Below are 22574 nucleotides of genomic sequence, written 5' to 3'. Positions count from 1 at the left end.
TTCATCAAGGAGAGTCCATACTGTCCATGGAGAATTTTTTTTTCTATAGTCTTTTCTTTCAGGAAATCCATCCTTATATATGAACTATTTGCCTTTGGTTTAAACCTATTTCTCTTAGTTTGGCCTCAACAGAGATATATTAGGATTAGGTTGTGACCATTTGTAAGTCAATAAGATTATGGTAATCAAAAACCTTCCTCCCCTCACATTAAATAAGTACATCAAATTTATAGGAGAAACACTCGTCTCAAAGAAAGGAGACACAAGGTGATTTTACCAAGAAAGAATAGTTTCCAGATGATCAATAATAGCTCCTCTTTGTAATGAGCTGTTTTGGCAATAAAGGAAATGTCCTCTTCAAGTTTTACAGATTGGTTAGTTTTGTCTTTTATGTCCATTGTCAGGTGCTTAGGCCATAGGTGGAATAAATTCTAGCTGGACATTTACATGGTATATTATTTGGGAGGTTTTGGTTGCAAATGACAGAAAACTCTAGTGGAAGCAGTTTAAACACTAGGGTCATTTATTATCTCACTTAACAAAAGGCCCGGAAGTGTGGATATTTCCAAAGTTGGTTAATCAAGCAGTTCAGTGACTTCAAGTCTTTATATAACTATATCCAGAGACATAAAAAAAGAAATTATACCTGTCCTGTGTTCTTAAAGCCCAAGGAAACCTTTCTAGAAACACCCCCACATCTCCTAGGCCAGAATTGTGTCCATGCCTAAACAAATGACTTGGTCATGGGAATTACATCACCACGATGAACTCTGACCCAACATAATTCACCTTGGTCTGGGGAGGAGCCCAGTCTTCTCTGGAGGTCATGACAGCTTAGAAAGGCGAACAAGGCTAGAGTTTTGTTAGCTAGGAAGAAGGGGAAGTGGGAACAGTTGTTGGGTGGGCCACACCGTTGGGAAGGGAGTTCAGAGAAGGTGGCCTGGAACATTCCTTGTCTGCACATTAGCAAACTCATTGAAGAATGTTGCTGTAAAGTATATAACACTGACGTGAGGAAAAAAGAAAGCTTTAGAAGACTTTAGAAAAGGGGAAACCATCTTAGTTTTGGATTGGCTTACAGGTGACTTTGCCTGGGAGCTGAGATGTAGATTTGGTATTTAAGGGCTCCAACAAGTCTTAAGAAACTATTAGGTAGTTTTCTGACTCAGATTTTCTCTCTGTTCTGTATAAGCTAGCAACAAAGAGTGGCCTGAGTGTTTGGAGAACAGCAAGGTGCTTTTTGCTCTAATACATGACTGTGTGTTCAGTACAGGTAGTACTGCTGATAAATGTGAAGGTATCCTAGCAGTTCTTTTGTGGGCTATCCATTTCTCTTTTGCTACCTTCCTGTTTTAGACAACGAATTTGTTCAAATTCAGTAGGATTTTTGTCTCCTAATTATTAATTATCTTAAATTTTGTTATTTTGTTTTAATATATTCTGATCTACACGAGGCCCGAGGGAAGAGATTCCTGGGAGGGTCAGAATTTTTGTACACATTTTAGAGGGGGATGGCCTGGCAGTGGTGTGGGCTCCAGTGAGAGGGGAGGGCATTAGTCTTCTGATTTTTCTGTAGGCTGAATTGGAGTAAAATTCTGTGTGTGAGGATGGAGTAGTCATCCTGCTGCTGCTGCTATAAATTGATTACATTGAGGCCATCTTTTCATTATATTTTCCTAACTGTTGATTACCAGTCTATGGAAATGCTGCCTGACGAAACTTCCTATTTAGATTTAGTGGCTTTTCTGGTGATTCATTCTCTCTACTTTTTTTTTTCTTTTAAGAGATATGCAATCATATTACCTACAAATAATGTAATTTTGTCTCCTTTCTAAATAGTTATACTTTATGTTTTTGTTTCCTGCCTCCTTGCATTAACTAGAACAGAATAATGTTCTGTAATACACACGACAGTGAGCGTTATATTCCTATATTTGGGATTATTTTAAAGGTTGAGATCAGAGAAATGTGAAATGGCTTCAGTTTATGGATAATAAGGCTAAAGTATCTTTACTGATATAATGAAAGATGAAATCCAAAGGTAAAATAAGAGTCAAAGAAGAAAGGATATTCAAGGTATGGTAATCAAGAGAATGAATGATCATGAGGATGGACTAGAACTTGGTGTAGATGTGATGCTGAAAATTAGTGTGCATTGATTACCTGAAGGGGAGAACACTGTCTTTTCTGCTTTGGGGAAAAATTATCATCAGTAGATCCATATCATGGGAATGTCCCAGAAAGCATTAGTCTAAACAGTAAGTACAGTATCTAACCATATAGAATACTGATTCTGCAGGTTATGAAGACCTAGCAAGATACACACAGGAATGTCTCACACTGGTTCTAGAGGAGTGGGAAGTCTGGAGCCATCTTGCCCTTCCACTGCTGCTGGTTTTGGTGAAGGTTGTTCTTATTTTTTCTGGGATTTCCTTTGTAGAAAATCCTTGCCCTATTTCTGTTACCTGTCTTGTAAGGAAACTGCAGCTGCTTACACAAGGTTCTCATCCTAAGTGGGGTTAGGTAGTGTTAGTGTACAGAGACAAAATCTTAAGTAAGATCCCTCAAATTGCCCATAAAGAAGAGTGTGTGATTTTCACCTCTTATTCTGTAGAGTTATACGTAATTATAAATGTATAACTACATGTCCAAAGTAATGTACAGTACAGAATAAAATATATGCATATAAAATAGAGTTTTACAGTGTTTTAGATGATAAGAAAAGAGTATCTTGAGTTTGTGTAAATTTGTGAATGGTACTGTTTCACTGTACCTTCTGAAAGATAACAATAAGAAATTGATGAATATTTTGAGATTTTCAGATGACAAGAACTTCTCTTCTTTTAAAGAGAGCATATTGTATATTTCTATGTGTGATCACTTTAAGAAAATTTAGTTTGTTAAAGATACAAAGCAGCATATAAATATGTGGCTTTTGGAGTTGGAAGTAAGATTAATTTATCCTGATTATTTTTAAAGTCAATTTTAGAAGGATAATTATGATGCCATATTGAGTGCTTTATTTTTAATCTAAGTGCCAGCCATATCTTTGACACCAGATGGGAATATGGAGATGGGCACTTAGCCCGGTAATTTATGCTCATAAATACATACAAAAAGTTTACACTTGCTGTTTCTTTCTTGCCTATGGCTTGAGACGCTGGGGGATTTTATCCTGCAGTGATTTGAGGAGAGAGACCTATCTAGGATTCTGACCATTCCCATTTTTCTGGCATCCCTCCTGAGTACCTGATAAGGTACCTGTAGATCTAGACTATTTTGATAACTGTCTGGCCATGGGTTTGTCTAAGAGCGAGACTCTCTGAGCAGCAAAGAATTCTTGGAAAAGAAGCTTGTGTTTTTAATGCCATGTAGAAGATCCAAGTGGTTGCTGCTAAAGAAGCACACGGGTACAGAACCAAGAACATGACAGCAGCCAGAGACGTTCTCTGCACCTTCCTGTTAGAGCCACACAGAGATGGAAATTGTTTATCCCCAAAGGATTATGTAATGCAAACAGTTTTAGACATGAAAGAGTACAGGCAGACATGTACTTTGGAAATACTGCTTAAGAGAGAATTCTTCGATGAAGAGGACAGCTAGTTTTTTTTCTCTCTCTCTCTCTCTCAAAAATAGGATAATAGTGGAAGTGCCCAAATGATGTTTCTGGTTTACCAGAGAGAATCTCTCATCCCCAGCCTTTGTGGTGACTTTATGTTATGGGGATTAGGACATCCACTTTCTTCAGTTTTAAAAATTTACCATTGTTAAGATATGATTATCTGATACACGGTCTATATTCAAATTTTGCCTATTGTCCCAACTGTTTTTAAAAATAGCTGAGGTATGATTGGCATAAAAGAAACTGCATATATTTAATATATGTGATTTGATCAGTTTTGCATATATTTGTGAAACTATCACCACCATCAAGATAATGAACATATCCAACACTGTTTAAAGTCTCTTAATGCCCTTTGGTAATACCTTTCTTCTGTCTTCCTTTAGTACCCCCTTCATCCCTAGGCAACCATCAATCTGCTTTCTGTCCTTATAGACTTAGTTTGCATCTTGTAACATTTTTATATACATGGAGATGTACGGCATGCACTTCTTTTTTGTTTTCTGGCTTTTTTCACCACTCAGCATAATCATTTTGAAATTCATCCATGTTGCTGCATCTATCAACAGTAGATTCGTTTTTATCACTTACTATTATATTGTATGGATATACCAAAATTTGTTTATCCATTGCCTTATTGTTGGACATTTAAGTTGCTTTCAGTTTTTGACTGTGAACATTCATGTATAAGTCTTTGTATGGACGTAGGCATTTCTCTTGGGCAAATACCTAGGAGTAGAATTGTTAGATAATATGCTAGGTGTAGGTTAAGTTTTTAAAAAATTGCTAAACTATTTTCTAAAGTGGTTGTATTGTTTTACATTTCCATCAGTAATGTATGAGAATTCTAGTTGTTCCACATCCTTGCCAGTCTTTTTAATTTTAATCATTCTAGTAGTTATGAAGTGTTTTTTTTAAAGATTTTATTTATTATTTATTTATTTTTTAAGATTTTATTTATTTATTTGACAGAGAGAGACACAGCGAGAGAAGGAACACAAGCAGGGGGAGTGGGAGAGGGAGAGAAGCAGGCTCCCCTCTGAGCAGGGAGCCCAATGTGGGGCTCAATCCCAGGACCCTGGGATCATGACCTGAGCTGAAGGCAGAAGCTTAACGACTAAGCCATCCAGGAGCCCCGTCTCCCTCTTTTATATTCATACCACCACCATGCTAATTCAGCCTTTCATCTCTTCCTGCTTGGACTGTGACCGTGGCTTCTTAACCAATCACTTAGTTTCTAGTCTCTCTTCTGTCCAGCCCACTCACTGATATCTCTGATAGATCAGTCTTCTCAGCTCACTAGGTTATACATTGTTTCTTTTTTAAAAGTCTGTAATTTATACCAACCATGATTTATTTCTTTGAAAAAAAATATTTTGGGTTCTTCTAATTCGTCCCTGACTACTTTACCTTACTCAACCTTATCTTCTGTGGCTCCTCTACACAAAAGTCTGCACTACAGCAAAAATGGTCTATTATTCCCTGAATGCCCGACGGATACATATGTCCACTGCCGCTCCTTTGTCAGCTCTGTTCCGTCCTCTGAGAGTTCTTATTCCTCTTCTCATACCTGGTGTCTTGTCCTAATTTCAAGGCTCCCCTCAATTTCTCGCTCTTTCATGAGTTCTTGCTTGGTCGTGTCAGCTTTAAGTAATCATTCCCTCCTCTGAACTTATTGTCTGTCATGGGCAATTGAACATTTTTTGTTATTTTTCGTTTTTTAAGGTATTTTTTCTCTCCAACCAGATTCCAGCTTCCTTGAGTTTCAAGCCTCTGATGTGTTCCTGTGGTGTGCCTGCACTGTCCCAGATGCTTGTTTTAATAATAACAATGCCTTACAGTAATTCTAGAAAGAATAATGCCCAACAAATGGAAACACCAAGTTGTGTGACTGCATTTTCCATGTCTTGTATGTGTTGGATACCAAAGGTCTCTGCTCATTCTGGCTTTTGAATGCGTGCAGCATATCAGGTGCTTGCACTGATTCTTTCTTGCTGAGTCCTCATGGTTTTTTTGAGGCAGTTGTTATTCCATTCTACAGTTGCTGGTACTGAAGCTCAGACTTCTGTGTGCCCAGGCTTACACACCTGCTAAGTGGCAGAGCGGGGATTAAAATATTTCCCATGTCTGTCTGATTCTAAAGTCCTCTTCTCTGCACCACACTGTCTTTTTGTAAGGATGGCTTGGCAAGGCATTCATATGGGGGTCATCTCTGAGGTATCTAACGCTTTAGATTATCTGTAATAAATGTTTCAAGTATATGGGAATGGAATCAAGTTGAGGAGGTGAAGTAATTTATTTATACTATTCACTTGTGTTTATTCTCTTTATTTCTTTCATCAACTCTCATAGCTTATGCAGTGTGTAGTCCACCCGGAAGTCCTTTAAATAATGACCAAGGAAAACAAAAATATGGAGAATTCTGCAGGATAGTCTAGGCAAGTGATTTTCATGTGTTTGACAGGTAACTCTATTTCTGGTTGTAAGGCAGGAATTTGGGGAATTGAGGCTGGCTCCTTAGAGGAAGCTAGGCAACATTTTCAGATTCACCTCAATGTACGCTTCTAAAAGGTGGCTCAGTTATTTGGTTAGTAGTGTTATTGATTATAGGACACTAGTCATGCCTCAGTTTTTAAATGTAAGTACAAAAGAACACATCCTAGAGCTCAGTTGAAAAATCTATAGCTTCCCTCCCAAAAGCATCATGCAAAGTAATATTATATGTAGTATTTAGTGAGTGTCAGAGAGTGGGGAAATGTAAATGAACAATTTCAGCTGCCTGGGGGTGGAAACAGTGATTCATAGATTTAAGATTTGGAATTCAGGGTGCCTGGGTGGCTCAGTTGGTTAAGCATTGATTTCCGCTCGGGTCATGATCTCTCAGGGTCATGAGATCAAGCACCCCCCCCCCCACCGCCTCAGGCTCCATGCTGGGTGTGGAGCTTAAGATTCTCTCTCACCCTCTTTTCTGCCCCCGCCCCCCACCCCCCCAGAAAGATGTTGGAACTCAAACAGTCTTGGTTTATGTTCAAAGAAGAGAGGCGTCAAATAAGTTGTATGAATGGAAAACTGCTTATTGATAGTGTGGGAATACTTTTGAAAGGAATAGAAATCATCAACCTTATTTTATTTTATATAATGTCATCAAAATATACTAGTTTCCTCTATGCTAATTATTGAGTTAAAGGAATGGCATTTTAAGAAAACATCCAGCATGAAGGAGTTTATAGAATTCTCATGTACAAAAGGGACATTTTCCACTTTGGGGAGCTTTATGAATCATATTGAAAACCATAATAACTCACTTCTTAACAGGTAACACCATTAGCTTCCTCTTTCTCAGCTCAACCAGCCATGGGAAACAGAAGTTGCTTTGTGGTTTTTTTCACCCATGTAATTACACTAATAATCATTTCAGAGAAAGGTGGGGTCTCAGGATGAGAACATGATATTTCCTTGGCAGTATTGAATCTGAGTTGAAAAACATTTTTACTTTTCTGAAATTGGGTAGAAGTTATGGGGAGGGATGTTTAGGCTAGCATTATGCCTGTTTTCACTCATCGGTTCTTGTATGTCTACATCGGATATACTGTACCACCTCGGTGTTTTATACAGAGTGGGTACCCCATAAATGTTTCTTAAATTAATCATTCAGTATTTGTCTTTTTGTGACTGGCTTATTTCATTTAGCAGAATGTTCTCAAAATTCATCCATGTTGTAGAATGCATTAAGATTTCCTTCCTTTTTATGAAAAAGATTTTACTTATTTAAGAGAGAGAGAAGCAGAGAGAGAGAGAGAGAGAGAAGCAGAGAGAGTGCAAAAGCAGGGTGGCGGGCAGAGGGAGAGGGAGAAACAGACTCCCCACTGAGCAGGGAGCCCATGTGGGCTCAATCCCAGAACTTTGAGATCATGACCTGAGCTGAAGACAGATGTTAACTGACTGAGCCACCCAGGCACCCCAAATTCCTTCTGTTTTAAGGCTGAATAATATTCTATTGTATGTATATACCACATTTTGTTTATCCATTCACCTGGCAATGGGTATCTGGGTTGTTTCCATCTCTTTGCTATTGTGAATAATGCTGCTATGAACATAGATGTGTAAATATTTCTTCAAAATCTTGCTTTCAATTCTTTTGGATATATACCTAGAAGTGAGATGGCTGGATCATATGGTAGTTCTATTTTTAATTTTTTGAGGAACTGCTGTGCTATTTTCCATAGTGGTTGCCCCATTTTACACTCCTACAACAGTGCACAAGAGTTCCTACTTCTCTACATACTTGACAAAACTATTATTTTTTGTTTCTTAAATAGTAGCCATCCTAATGGGTGTGATTTTGATTTGCATTTCTCTAATGATTAACGATGTTGAGTATATTTTCATATCCTTATTGGCCATTGGTATATCATCTTTAGAGAAATGTCTGTTCAAGTCTTTTGGCCATTTTTTAACCAGGTTATTTTTTTTTTTGGTTGTTGTTGTTGAGTTTTAGCAGTTTTTATGTTCTAGATATTAACCCCTTGTCAGATATGATTTGCAAACATTTTCTCTTATATTTCTAAAAATATTTTTGCAACTTTTTATACTGATATAATTTCAAACTTACAGAAAAATTACAAGACTAGTACAAGGAACTTCCATATACCCTTTCTTCAGAGTTAGTATTTTTTTTAAGGAGCACCTGGATTTCTTGACATTTTGACATTTTGTTGAGTCCTTTAAACAGAGCGAATGACTTGCAGCTGTGGGAGTTGTAAAAGTATAAACATGGTCCCTGTCTGAATATGCAAAACAAATAAGGATGTTTATAAAGCAGCCACTACAGATGAGAATAATACAAATAAGAACAAAAGTGAGAGGGGGCCAAAAGTAAGAATAATTTGAACTATTAGAATTGGAGACCTGTCCCAGTGTTTCTCAACACGGGATGATTTTTTTTCCCTAGAGAAATTTTTTTTTTTTAAGATTTTAGATTTAAAGATTTTGTTTATTTATTTTAGAGAGAGAGAGTGTGTGCACGCACGTGTGAACTAGCAGGGGGAGGAGCAGAAGGGGAGGGAGAGTGAGGGGGAAAGAATCTCAGGCTGACTCTGTGCTCAGGATGAGCCCAACACAGGGCTTGATCTCATGACCCGAGATCACGACCCAAGATCATGACCTGAGCGGAAACCAAGAGCTGACTGAGTTGACAGACTGAGCCACCCAGGTGCCCCCACCTAGAGGACTTTTTGCAATGTTTGGTGACATACTGGTTGTCATAACTGCTGGGGGCATGGGAGAAGTTATATTACTGGTGTACAGTGCGTAGAAACCAAAGATACTGCTAAACATCCTACAATGCACAGGACATCCCCCCTTACAACAAAGAAGTTTCCAGCCTAAATGTCAGTAGTGCCAGGGCAGAGAAACTATGCCGTATCCTTGGGAAGCAGACTTTGCTGAAAACCTGTCTTGAGGACTTTAAAGGCTCTGGGCCCAGAAACTCTCTCAAACACATCCAAACACTTGAACAACACAATGAAGACTCTGCCTGGTAAAATAATAAGGTATGAAAATATATTTTCTTCTCTTTTTTGTGCATAAGCCACAATAAGAGGGCTTAGTTGCTGTGCTTACTATACATTTTCTGCAGTAAAGAGTCTAAAAATGCTTTGCCCAGCTATACTCTATATTGCAGTCACTTATGGTTAACATGTTCCTGTTATTGCATTCTTTTCTTTGCCGCTTTCTGCTGTAAAAAAATATGTAAACTCTGAAAAAAGCAAACAGTACTATACAAAAGATCCTGAAGCTTTGAGAAAGCAAGCAGAGGTGTTGGGGGAATGTGCATTAGATGGCTTCTTTTCAATCCTTGGTTCACTGCAAAGAAGCTAGGTGTCAGTTCTGTTTTATCACTAAGTCCAGTAACCTGGGAAGAGAATAAAAATAGCATGGACTTTGACCTCCTGTAGGGCTGGATTTGAATCCAGGCGCATTCATTACTAGCTGTCTGACCTTGGGCAAGTAAATTATGTACTTTGAACTCAGTATTGCCTTCTCTGCCAGGGGGATAATATCTGCTTCACTGAGTGGTGAAAGGCAATGGAGGACAGTGGCTAAGGCTGTGGACTCTCACACCTAATTGCCTGGCTTCAGATCTTCACTCAGCTACTTCTAGTTGTGTGCCCTTTGGTAAATTTCTCAACCTTTTCTAGACCTCAATTTCTTCATATGAAAAATGAGAATAATTGTATTAGTAATTACCTTGTAGGACTGTTATGACATTAAATGAATTAATAAATGTAAAATACTTAAAGTGATGCCTGGCACATAGTAGGCACAGTAAATGTTAGCTGTTTTGAGGGTTAATTTGAAATAAAGGATATAGAGAACCCTGTAGTGTCTAGCAAAAGAAGGTGCTTGATAACTGGTTTTTCAAAATTTAAATTTTAGTAGCTGACAGTTTATTATAATATAATGCCATCATACCAAAATTTCATTAGCCCCTGAAGTTAAATTAGTAGGGATTTGGTCTTAAGAAATCTTCAGGATACAAAAAGAAAAATGGTCATTCTTTTGCTTCTTACTTGCACTTGGCAAAGACTCCTTTGGACCCAGGTTCAAAAATGTGCTTAAAAGAATTGCAGGCCTAGCCAGACTTCTGTGGAATTATAAGGGGACAACTAGAACAGCCACCTGAGTGTGTGGAGTGGTGAGGGATGTTTGGGTTGGAAAGAGCGGTTTTTCTAGCCCAGCTTTCATGAAAGCCCCCTTGGTAGGAGGAAGTAGAGAAATAGCAGGAAAAGTTTGATTGTTTTTGAACTCCCTGTTTATCCTTGGGTTGTGGGTGTTTCAAGTGAAGGGCTCTGCTCCTTGACAGTGTAGGGGGTTTAGACTCACTCAGAGGTCATTTACAGTTGAACCAAATATCCTGCTATACCAGTCCCCTGCTAGATATTGGGTCGTAGACATATTTATAGAGCGGACATGGTCCAGCCCTTTTTTAAAATATGAGACTGTGTTATCTCATTGTAAAATAAAGTGTATGTAAAGGGTTTAGCCTGGCATTGTAGTGCTTTATTCATCATCCTTACTCTTAAACTTATGTTTTAGTTTAGTTAAGAAACCATTAATACTTATTAATATTAATAAGTAAGGAACTATTAATATTTATGCAGCAATTCTGTTTCCCTTTTTTTTCTGTTTTTTTTCTCTTTCTGTTTCCCTTTTTAAATTTTTTACGACACACACACATTCAGAAAAGTGCATGTCATAATTGTACAGCTTGATGAATTTTCACAAACTAAACACACACATGCCTTCAACACCTAACTCAAGGAACGGAATATTACCAGTACCCCAGAAGCCCTGCTCATGTTCCCTTCTTGCCATTATCCTTTAGTTTTTAGGAAAAAAATTGTTTTTCTCTTTAGTGACATTCAAAGCTACTCATGCTTGGCTTTATGTAAACTCTTAATAGCTATGGCTGACAGTTATAGCTGGCCTCATTACATGCTTTTATTTTCTTGTGGTTTAAAAAGCACATCTCCTGGAAAGGGATTTCAGTCCTGCAGGCTCTTGCATTTGGACACAGATTGGCTGAATGATCTTGTAGATCGTCCTCTGCAAATAGGTGATGTGTTCTTTGCTTTTATTTGTCCATACTATAGAAGTCCATTGAAACCAAAAAGTTGTCCATTGTACTAAAAGAAAAGGAAATTGGCTCAGCTGCACAGACCTCTTAGATGTCTTCTCTAAAAGCATTCCACACTCAAAAGAGCTCAAGGCACATGAAAGAAATCCTATGGTGGAGGAAGACGGCACAATGCTGGCTGCATTTGTGGGTGCTCATCTCCTGCCATCGAACAAGGTGATAAGGCTGAAGGACTGGCTACTTCTGGAAGTAATGGACTTCAGTGTGTTTCCTTTGCTTTTGTCTGGACATATTTAGAAAACCATGGGGAATTTTTCAGAAGGCAGCTTCCCAGAGGAAGAATAAAAATTGGGGGATTGAGTTCGAGGCTCTTCATATCTTCTTTTTGAAATCAAAGTACTGATCACATTAACTCTGAAATCACCAGGATATTAGCCTTGCATTGTGGGTCTCGTTTAACTTTTTTGGGCCCTGCTAATGGCTGTGCTAAAATATTATACGTGCATTTCAGAATGTCATTAGTCATTTTCAGCCATTGTTTTATTTCTTGAGATTTATTAGTTAGTTTAAAAAAATTAAGGTGTAATTCACATACCATAAAATCTACCCCTTTAAAATGTGCAGGTCAAGGGGTTTTAGTATGGGTATTTACCACCACTGTCTCATTCAAGAGCATTTTGTTCAACCCTGAGAAGAAACCTCTACCCATTAGCAGTCACTCTCCCCATTCTGTTTATTTAGTTTTGCCAGATCAATGTCATTAGCTATCTTTATTTCATGGAAGTCTTTCTTTTACAGGGCGTCATGACAGTTGTGTGACCTTCTGCATAGAGGTTTGTCCCATCTAATGTCCATCCTAAAGTTGATTTGGGGGTGCATTTTCAGCACTGCCACCAACACCATGTTGACTGAAATTGTTCTTGGACATAAAATGACATATGTTTAGTTACAGTTCAGTGCATGTGAACTACAGTGTAGTTCCCACGAAACTAACTGAGCATGTTGAAGATTTCTGAATATCTGCCAAATCTGGGCTCTGTTTTATTAGTTTAATGGATTGAGAAATCAGTTCTTCTGGCTTATATGGGAAGGTTTAAGTTTGTTTCTTTAACTAGTTTTTGAAAAAAATACATAAAATGTATTTGTATTTACACTTAGTTGATTTCTGAAGGATTGGAATTGATTATTTCTACATGACTGAGATTAACTTATTTAAAGTTTAGATTAACAATTTAGATTGATATTTTTTTGAATCTGTATTTTTATTATTATTTCAAAAGTAATATATGCTGATTGAAAAAAATTTTTAGGTACGTAAAGCTTAGAAGAGTTGTTAAGTACAAAAAGAGAGTTGTCATTCTGCCTGTCACTTTATAGAGTTTATACTTAAACTATTTTTATGTCTAATCATATAACCTGCTTAATTTTTACTTAACTTTTAAATATCCTGTAGCAGTGCTTATTTATTGAATTGTGTTGTTCTACATTCTAACACTGTTTAAAGTTTCTGGAAGGTTTAAAAATTTTTTCCTTTCAAAATGGTGATTGATATATACCCTCAGTAATCTTTTGTAAAAGTTACTATGGTCTGCTGTACTCTGAAAACTATAAAACGCTGATGAAAGCAATTGAAGATGACATTTCTTTAATGGAAAGACATTCCATGCTCATGGATTGGAAGAACAAATATTATTAAAATGTGTATATTGCTCAAAGCAATCTATACATTTAATGCAATCCCTATCAAATTACCACCATCATTTTTCACAGAGGTAGAAGAAACAATCCCAAAATTTGTATGGAACCACAAAAGACCCCAAATAGCCAAAGCAACCTTGAAAAAGAAAAACAAAGCTGGAGGTATCACAATTCCAGACTTCAAGTTATATTACAAAGCTGTAAAGATCAAAAAAAGTATGGTATTAAAAAAAAAACACAGTATGGTACTGGCACAAAAATAGACATGTAAATCAATGGAACAGAAGAGAAAACTCAGAAATGAACCCACAATTATATGGTCAACTAATCTTCAACAAAGCAGGAAAGAATAGCCAATTGGTAAAAGACAGTCTCTTCAACACATGGTATTGGTAAAAGACAGTCTCTTCAACACATGGTATTGGGAAAACAACATGCTAAAGAATGAAACTGGAACACGTTATTACACCATACACAAAAAATAAATTCAAAATGGATGAAAGACCTAAATGTGAAACCTGAAACCATAAAAATCCTAGAAGAGAACACAGGCAGTAACCTCTTGGACATCAGCCATAGCAGCTTTTTTCTAGATATATCTCCTGAGGCAAGGGAAATAAAAGTAAGAACAAACTATTGGGACTTCATCAAAATAAAAAGCTTCTGCACAGTGGAGGAAATAATCAACAATACTAAAAGGCAACCTACGGAATGGGAGAAGATATTTGCAAATGACATATCTGATAAAGAGTTAGTATCCAAAATCTATAAAGAACTTATAAAACTGAACACCCCCAAAATGAATAATCTAGTTAAAAAATGGGTAGAAGGCACGAACATTTTTCCAAAGAAGACAAATAGATGACCGATAGACACATGAAAAGATGCTCAACATCACTCATCATCAGGGAAATGCTAATCAAAACCACAATGAGATATCACCTCACACCCCTCAGAACAGCTAAAATCAACAACACAAGAAACAACAAGTGTTGATGAGGATGCAGAGAAAGGGGAACCCTCTTGTACTGTTGGGGGGAATGCAAAGTGGTGCAGCCACTGTGGAAAGCAGTATGGAGATTCCTCAAAAAGTTAAAAATAGAACTACCCTATGATCTAACAATTGCACTACTAGATATTTATCCAAAGAGTACAAAAATACTAATTCAAAAGGATACTGCACCTCAATGTTTATTTATAGCATCATTATCTAAATCATGGAAAGAGCCCAAATGTCCATCGACTAATGAATGGATAAAGAAGATGTGGTATATAGACAGAATGGAATATTACTCAGCCATTAAAAAGAATGAAATTTTGCCATTTGCAATGACATGGATGGAGCTAGAGAGTATTATGCTAAGTGAAATAAATCAGAGAAAGACAAATATCATATGAGTTCACTCATATGTGGAATTTAAGAATCAAAACAAATGAGCAAAGAGGAAAGAGAGAGAGAGAGAGGCAAATCATGAAACAGACTCTTAACTATAGAGAACAAACTGATGGTTACCAGAGAGGAGGTGGGTGGGAGAATGAGTTAATAGGTGATGGGAATTAATGGATACACTTGTTGTGACAAGCACTGGATGTTGTATGGAAGTGTTGAATCACTGTATTGTACACCAGAAACTAGTGTTGTGCTTCGTGTTAACTAACTGGAATTTAAAGAAAAACTTAAAGAAAAAAAAAAAAAAGAAGAGGTGGTATAGAAACACAATGGAATACTATTTAGCCATAAAAAAGAATGAAATCTTGCCATTTGTAATGACATGGATGAAGCTAGAGAGTATAATGCTAAGTGAAATAAGTCAGTCAGAGAAAGATAAATACCATATGATTTCACTCATATGTGGAATTTAAAAAGCAAAATAAACCAGCAAAGGGAAAAAAGAAAAAAGAAAAAGAGAAAGCAAGAAACAGACTGTTAACTATAGAGAACAATTTGATGGTTACCAGAGGGAGGTGGGTGGGGGGATGGGTGAAATAGGTGATGGGGATTAAGGAGGGCACTTGTCCTGTTAAGCACTGGGTGATGTATGGAACTGTTGAATCACTATATTGTACACCTGAAACTAATATAACACTTCACCATATTGGAATTAGAATAATAATAATAATAAAAAGAAGACATAAAAAAATTACCATCATCTGTTCCTGGTCTAGTGGAACTTCTGAGCAACTGTGGAAATGTACATGCTTCCAGAGCTGGGTCTGTTTATCATCAAAGAAGTCCAGAAGGACTCTGGAGGGAGTCCAGAACTGTTAAAGAGGCCTCTTCCCTCAGAGCAGCTTTTATCCAAAGATTTTAGGACCAAATGACTTCCATCTCATCTGAATTTTTTCAGGACAAATATTTCATCGTGGTGATACAGTTGAACATGCACAGTTTTCAGTGATTCTCACGAATAGAATGGTATTTATCATGTACCATGTAAAAATGCCTGGGTGGCTCAGTTGGTTGAGCGGCTGCCTTCGGCTTGGGTCATGATCCTGGAGTCCTGGGATGGAGTCCCGCATCGGGCTCCCTGCTCAGCGGGGAGTCTGCTTCTCCCTCTGACCGTCTTCCCTCTCGTGCTCTCTATCTCTCATTCTCTCTCTCTCAAATAAAAAATAAATAAATAAAATCTTAAAAAAAACATTAAATAGAAGGCATCAAAAGTTGGTGGCTAACTGGATTCACTAAAAAAAAGCCACCCCCTCACCTCAGCCCTTGATTAATTGCCTGTTTTTTTTCACTCTTCAATCCACATGGTCTCCTGGAGTTTCCCAAAGACTCTTTGTAATTATGTAGGGATGCTTGATTAGAACTACTCTTGGGAATCAGTTATTGGACTGAAGAAATGCCTTAGAGGCAGAAGAGATGGCTCTAGCTGTAAGCTTTTTGAAGTACCAAAGAGGAATTTGGAAGAGAATCCTAACTTTCTTTTAGGTCCGAAGTATCTAGGAAGGCTGCATAATGGATGTGAACTACTATTTATAAACAAGTTGAATTCAGCTATCACCTGAGCAACTACCTAATAATGGATTTGGCATCTTTGAATGTACAATAATGTTTTCATTCTATTAGGGTAACTTGTAGCAAAATAATTTTAGGATGTATATATCTGTATCTTCACTGTATTTTTTAAATGGTTTAATACTGTTCTCATCTGCTACACTGTTTCATTCATATATAGTATCATATGCTGGAGTTATGTGGCTGTTGTACTGTGACTTGATATTGATAATGGACTGGAAAGGGTTGTAAAGAGCCAAACAAACCATCTTCTACTATATGAATAGTTAATCAGCAATAAGAGTATCTTGCAGAAAATGCTGGAGTTTTAATGGATATTAGATAGCACTCACTGTTGGAAGAGAAAATGGAAAAAAAAATGCCACACAGTATAAAATGAGGTCAGGTTACACTTACTCTGTATTCCCCGTGAAACAGGGAAGAATTGGTAGGCTCTGAAGTTTACCTTGTGTGTTGAACAGTCCACAAAAGGTTGGGCTTTATACTTACTAAATAGTACTTTTAAGATTGTTTTTGTTTTTTCCCCTGTATGCTCTCACCCAAAGGTGAGTTCATTTCCTTGTGTAATCACCCTGTCAAATGTTAATTTATCTCAACAAATTCTTATTGTGTTCCTCCTATGTAGTAAGTACAGAATTTTGGATAAATATTGAATTTTAGATAGATCAGTGGTCAGTTGGGATCGTTGAAAAGAGAGTACTTTTATTTGTCCCAGATAAACCTTACCCTGAGGGAAGAACTGGGAGATTGAAAAAAAGGTGTACTGATCAACAAGCCAGAATTGGGAAGACAAAAGTGGTGATTGTTTGGGAAAGACTATGTTATCAAGAATCCACTCGAACCATTATATCTGGCTCTGTGGTTGTTCTGAAGGTGACTGAAAACTTCTAAGCTTTTGACACAACACGGAAGTTGTTTCTCCTGTATGAAAGGCAAATAGTGGGGAGTATGTTTTGTTTTACTCAGTTCATTTTTGCTTTATCTCCTCCAACAAGCGTTTATAAAGTATTTGCTTACTCTTTGTTAACCAGTGTGCTAGGTATTCAAAACCAGTGGTTAAATCATTAGACTTGTGCTTAAGGGTCTTAGTATCTATGTTTTTATAGGAAAGAATTTTGAAAGTTCACTTCATAGAACATTGTGAATGTTCTATATAATTTTAAGCTTTGTGTAAGAAATAGTAAATGGTTATTTTATTTATTTAAAAAGAAAAACATTTATTTAGAAGTAAAATTGGTGTTTTGTAAGTACCATGTCTGAAACTAAGATTAAGGATATATTCTTTTTATAACTTAAAAATGCCCAATCTAGGGCCCCTGGGTGGCCCAGTTGTTTAAGTGTCTGACTCTTGGTCTCAGCTCAGGTCTCGATCTCCGGGTTGTGAGTTCAAGCCCCACACTGGACTCCATGCTGGGCATGGAGCCTACTTAAAAAAAATTATATATATATATAATATAATATATAAAATAAAGAAATAAAAATACCCAAACTAAAAAACTCAAACACTGTAAAAACAATGTTCAGTAACAAATTCCCTTCTACTCCAGATCTGTCCTTCAACTCCACGTCTCCCTCCCCAGAAACAACTATTTATCAGTTTCCTGTTTCATATTTTGAGTAATAGTTTAAGCATGCACAAACATACGTGGTTCCAGTTCCCTTTTCATAGAAATGGGAACATATTACGTAAACTCTACTGCTCCTTGTACTTTTTCAGGTCTATTGCAGTCCTTTTAACTGGCTGCTCAGTATTCCATTGTCTGGGTGAACTGTTCATTACTTAACCATCCCTTGCCAATGAACATTTAAAATTTCCCCAGGTTTTTGCTCTTAGAGACTGTTATATATAAAAATTTATCTATTTTTTTTACATATATCTTTCCCATGTGTTTTATCTTTGGGATAAATTTCTAGAAGTGGAATTCTAGAAGCTGGGTCAAAGGGTGTATAGTTCCAATTTTGATAGATACAGTCAAAGGAGGTTCTTGGGGGTTGACCAATTTATACCATTAGTGCTAGGTCAGAGTACCTGAATCCCCACATTCTTACCAGAACACTGCATTTAAATTTTGACCTTTGCCTGTTGGCTAGGTGAAAATGTTATCTCATTTTTTAACTTTTCTTTGTTTATGACTAAAGTTGAACATCTTATGGATTAAAAGCCATTTGTTAGTATTTGTTTTGTGAACTTCTGGTTTCATGTCCTTTGCCTTTTTCTTATTGCTTTATTGATCTTTTCTGATCAAGTTGTAAGAGTTCCCTTCTCTCTATATAAGAAAATTTGCCCTTTGTTGTATGTGCTGCCGGTATATTTTGCAGTTTGTTTATGTTTTGACTTACCACATTTTTTTCTTTGTATATTTAAAAAAAATTCTTATGCTGTCAAATTTAACTATTTTCTGTTTTTTTTTTAATTTAACTATTTTATAGTTTTGGGATTTTGTGTTTTACTTAGAAAGCACTTTCACATTTAGAGGCAAGAAAGATTATCTGTTGTTTTCTTCTAGTATTTTCATGGATTAATTATATTTACCTTTGATCAATCGGAATTTATTGTTAGGAGAAGTGAGGGAGATAGAAATTTAGTTTTATTTTTCCAGCCTACTAGAATCTATGTTTTCTCCACCTGTTTGAAGTTTTATTGTATACTAAATTCTTATATAAGTGGGTCTATTGCTGGACATTTTTCTATTTCATTGCTTTTCATGCTCCCAGTGCAAACTTTTAATCACTATAGCTTTAGAGTATTTTAAAAAATCTAGAATTTTTGGGGCGCCTGGGTGGCTCAGTTGTTAAGCATCTGCCTTCGGCTCAGGTCGTGATCCCAGGGTCCTGGGATCGGGTCCCGCATCGGGCTCCCTGCTCTTTGGGAGCCTGCTTCTCCCTCTCCCACTCCCCCTGCTTGTGTTCCCTCTCTCGCTGTGTCTCTCTCTGTCAAATAAATAAATAAAATCTTTAAAAAAAAAATCTGGAATTTTCCTAGCTATACTAGCCTGTTTCATTTTATTATCTGACCTTGAGAATCAGCTTATCTGATTGCAAATGACAACAATGACAAAAATTCTGTTAGTATTTTTATTGAGATTGCATTGCCTTTGTAATTTAATTGAGAGAAGTTGATAATTTTACAATACCCAGGAACAGGATACATTTAAAATTTATTTGAAACTGTATTATGGCTTTCTGGAGTCTTAAAGTTCGTATAGTTTTTTTACGTTTGTTATTAAACTTATTCTTAGGAATTTTTTGTTTAGTTACTGCTCTTATAAATGGGATCTTTTTTTGGCATAATGTTTTCCAAGTTTTTTTGTTTGTAATAATTTTTCCAGTTTCATCTCACAGGTCTTCTTTTTATCCAGTTATATTAAATGTAAATACTGATAATTTTGCCTCTTATTTTGCTGGTTGGGTCTTTCATTTCTTTCTCTCTTCTAATTGCATTGACTCATACTTTTCGGATAGTGTTAAATAATAGTGGTGATAATGTGTATCTATGTTTTGCTCCTGAATTTAGTAGGATTGTTTCTAGAATTTTATCATTAGTCACAATATAGGCCTTGGATTTCAGATACACACATATCCCCACATATAATCACGTTAAGGAACTATAACTACTTTTTTGTTTTATTAAGAATTTTTAAGGCATGCCTGGGTGGTGCAGTCAGCTGACCGTCGGACTCTTGGTTTTGGCTCAGGTCGTGATCTTAGGGGTGGTGGGATCAAGCCCTGAGTGGGGCTCCATGCTCGGTGCGTCTGTTTGGGACTTGCCCTCTCCCTCTGTCCCTCCCCTCTCTGTGCTCTCTTTCTCTCTCTCTCTAAAATAGATAAATCTTAAAAAAAGAATTTTTAAAATTAGGAATTTATATTGAATTTTGTCAAACATGTTCTAAATTTATAAATATTACCATTTTTTTCTCCTTTGACCTGCTAAAGAGATCTGGTAAATCTCCTAATACTGAGCCATCTTTGTCTTACTAGTAAAAACCTCACATGATCATGCATGTATTATCTTTTTAAAGTATTGACGGATTCTGTTTATTGATATTTTCATTAAGATTTCTTTATTGATATTTACATGAATATCTGTATGAATCATAAATGAGATGGCTCTATGGGTTTTTATCTTTTTTAAAGGGTGCTTGCATCAGTTTTTTTTCTGGCAGTATACAAAGAATTTTATATCTTTCTACCTTTTACTCCCACACATTTAAATATCATTAGAATTATTCATTCCTTTGAAAATTTGGTAGAATTTGTCTGTGTAGCTATTTGGGTTTGGTGCTTTGTGAGGTAGGGCATTGATACATTTCTTAGTTACAACATAGGTTTATTAGCCTATTTTGATGGAGTCTAACACTAATTAATGACACGATGTTTATATATTTGATACTATTTGTGAGAGTTTAGATGATCATTTTTAGCTGTTGGATATTCTTCATAGAGATAGGACAGGGGGACAAAGTTAGGCTTCGGGGAAATTGCTGAGGGATACCAGAAACTACCATGGGAAAACCAGCCATATCCTGGTCATTGAAGTGTTGGCATTTAGATATATGTATGTAACTGCATATTTTCTCATTCATTTTGGTCAAAATGTGTATGTTTGACTGGGGAAGGAAATTGTTAAGGATTATGTTAGTCAGGGTTAAGCTGATCTGGTAGAGTTATTTGCTGGCTGTACAGTGTTCGTAGAGGATTCTAGGCACTAAAAGGCTTCTTTAAGTCATCTTCATTTGAATTTGAGCTGTTTTGGCCAATACATTTATTTATTTATTTATTTACATTTATTTGTTTATTTACTTTTATCCAAAATCTGTTTATTGGGATCGTGTCTCACTCACCTTGCTTCAGGGAGCTTTTAGTGCTGTTTCGGCCTGAAGGAGCATCCTTCTGTAAGCTTGCTTTTCCTCCTGTGGGCTGGCAGAGGCCAGCAGAGCAGCTGGCACACAGAACTACTGTTTTTGCGTGGCTACAGACGGTGGGGATTTTGTGGCAGCCCAGGCACTTCATGTCCGTGGAGCAGGAGTGGGGGCTCTGCACCGGGCACTGCTTTTTGTGCTTCCTCTTCTCCCCTCCCGGGGCAGGTGCAGGAGGTCCTTCGCGAGGGCCATGTTCTCGTGGGTAGGTCATCAACTGCCGAAAAGGTGGCCAGTACTCTCAGAAGTTCTTTGACTTGGAAACACCTCACAGCTCACAGTATGCTCATGCTTTGTGGCTGGCTCCATAAGTGCTTTTCTGCCGTCTGGTCTTATGCGCTAGTTTTATCAAGGCTAAGGTCATAACACAGTCACTGCGGGTGGCATTCTCCTAGACTCCCAGTGGTCATGAGACCATTTTTTAAAGAGGGTCGTACATGAAGAATTGGGTGTATACCTTAAAGAAGGAGTGGAAAGAGCACACAGGCTTTGAGTCAGTCAGATGTGAAGTTACGTTATTTTTGCCGTTGAACTACTTACTAGGCTTCCCCCAGCCTTCATCTGTAAATAGTCAATAGGGTTAATAATATGTACTTTGCAGGGTTTTATGAAGATTTAATGAGATAACGTATCTGATGAACCTGGAGTATAATTAGCTAGCATTTAATAAATTTCATAATAAATTCATTCCTTTCCCTTAATAGCTCATAATTTAGTTTTATTGCATGGTTTTCTTTAAATCTGGTTCGACTTCATTCGTTCATTCAAAAACCATTTATTGAGCACCTGCTCTGTTTCAGGCACTGTTCCAGGGGGGCTTAGAGCAATGATTAAGGCAGGCAGTGTCTGTGTTCTTATGAAATTTGCATTCTAATGCATAGGTAGAAAGAGATAAAAAACAAACTAGAAAATATCAGGTGGTGATTAGCAATGTGACAAAAAAACAAACAAACAAGGAGAGAGAGAAATCTAGTGTTAGAAGCGCTTCTTTAGATTGAGTGGACAGGAAAGGCCTCTTGAATAAAGTGACATTTTACTGAGACCTGAATAACAAGAAGGATCCAGCAGTGTTAAGATCTGGAGGTAGAACATTCCAGGCAGAGGCACCAGGGAGCAGAAAAGTGGTAGTGAGCTTGTTATGCTCCATGAATAGAAGGATGGAACTGTTCAGACAAGGGCCAGATCTTGAGGGACCTCATAGGCCAGCATCTGGAGTTTGATGTGAGGGGAGTTTGGAGTTTCTCTTAAGCCTAAGATCTATGGGTGTGTGTTAATTATCATGGCTGAACTGTTGTGGTAATAGTCTAATCTCAGCATGTACCCAGATAACATACATAATATTATCCTTTGGGGAGAATGGGAATGAGAGCCTTATCTTAATATAGTGAAATAAGTGGATTAAAAATCAAAGTGAGGCGTAATACACATAACGAATTTTTGTGTTAGCTAATGAGAGGTGATTAAAGTAATATGCTCATATAATTAACTTTTAATTATTTTTCTTAGTGACCTTCAGTTTATGATAACTCTTTTTGGGATATTGTGGCATAATATGAAAAGTTATGACCACCTAAGTAACAAATTTGTTCTGAACATCGCTCATATTTGATGGTAGCTTAGAATAGAGATAAAGGTATATTTTTTAAAATAAATTTTTTAGAATAGTTTTAGGCTTGCAGA

At 36.9% G+C, this 22574-nt stretch overlaps 1 protein-coding gene and 1 pseudogene across 1 annotated transcript in view; one reads left to right on the top strand and one right to left on the bottom strand.

The window, feature by feature from the left end:
- Window positions 1-22574, top strand: part of PPM1L (protein phosphatase, Mg2+/Mn2+ dependent 1L) — a 298549-nt gene that overhangs the window by 11244 nt on the left and 264731 nt on the right. The window lies entirely within an intron of this gene.
- LOC148165044 (small ribosomal subunit protein eS27 pseudogene) lies at window positions 20837-21095 on the bottom strand (annotated as a pseudogene).

Source organism: Eumetopias jubatus, unplaced genomic scaffold (genome assembly GCF_037043125.1).
Source record: "Eumetopias jubatus isolate StellerSeaLion01/CBP00866 unplaced genomic scaffold, mEumJub1_p1.0 scaffold_1, whole genome shotgun sequence".
NCBI classification, from domain to species: domain Eukaryota; kingdom Metazoa; phylum Chordata; class Mammalia; order Carnivora; family Otariidae; genus Eumetopias; species Eumetopias jubatus.
Note: the sequence above shows the minus strand (reverse complement) of the source record. Positions and strands in the feature narration are given on the sequence as shown.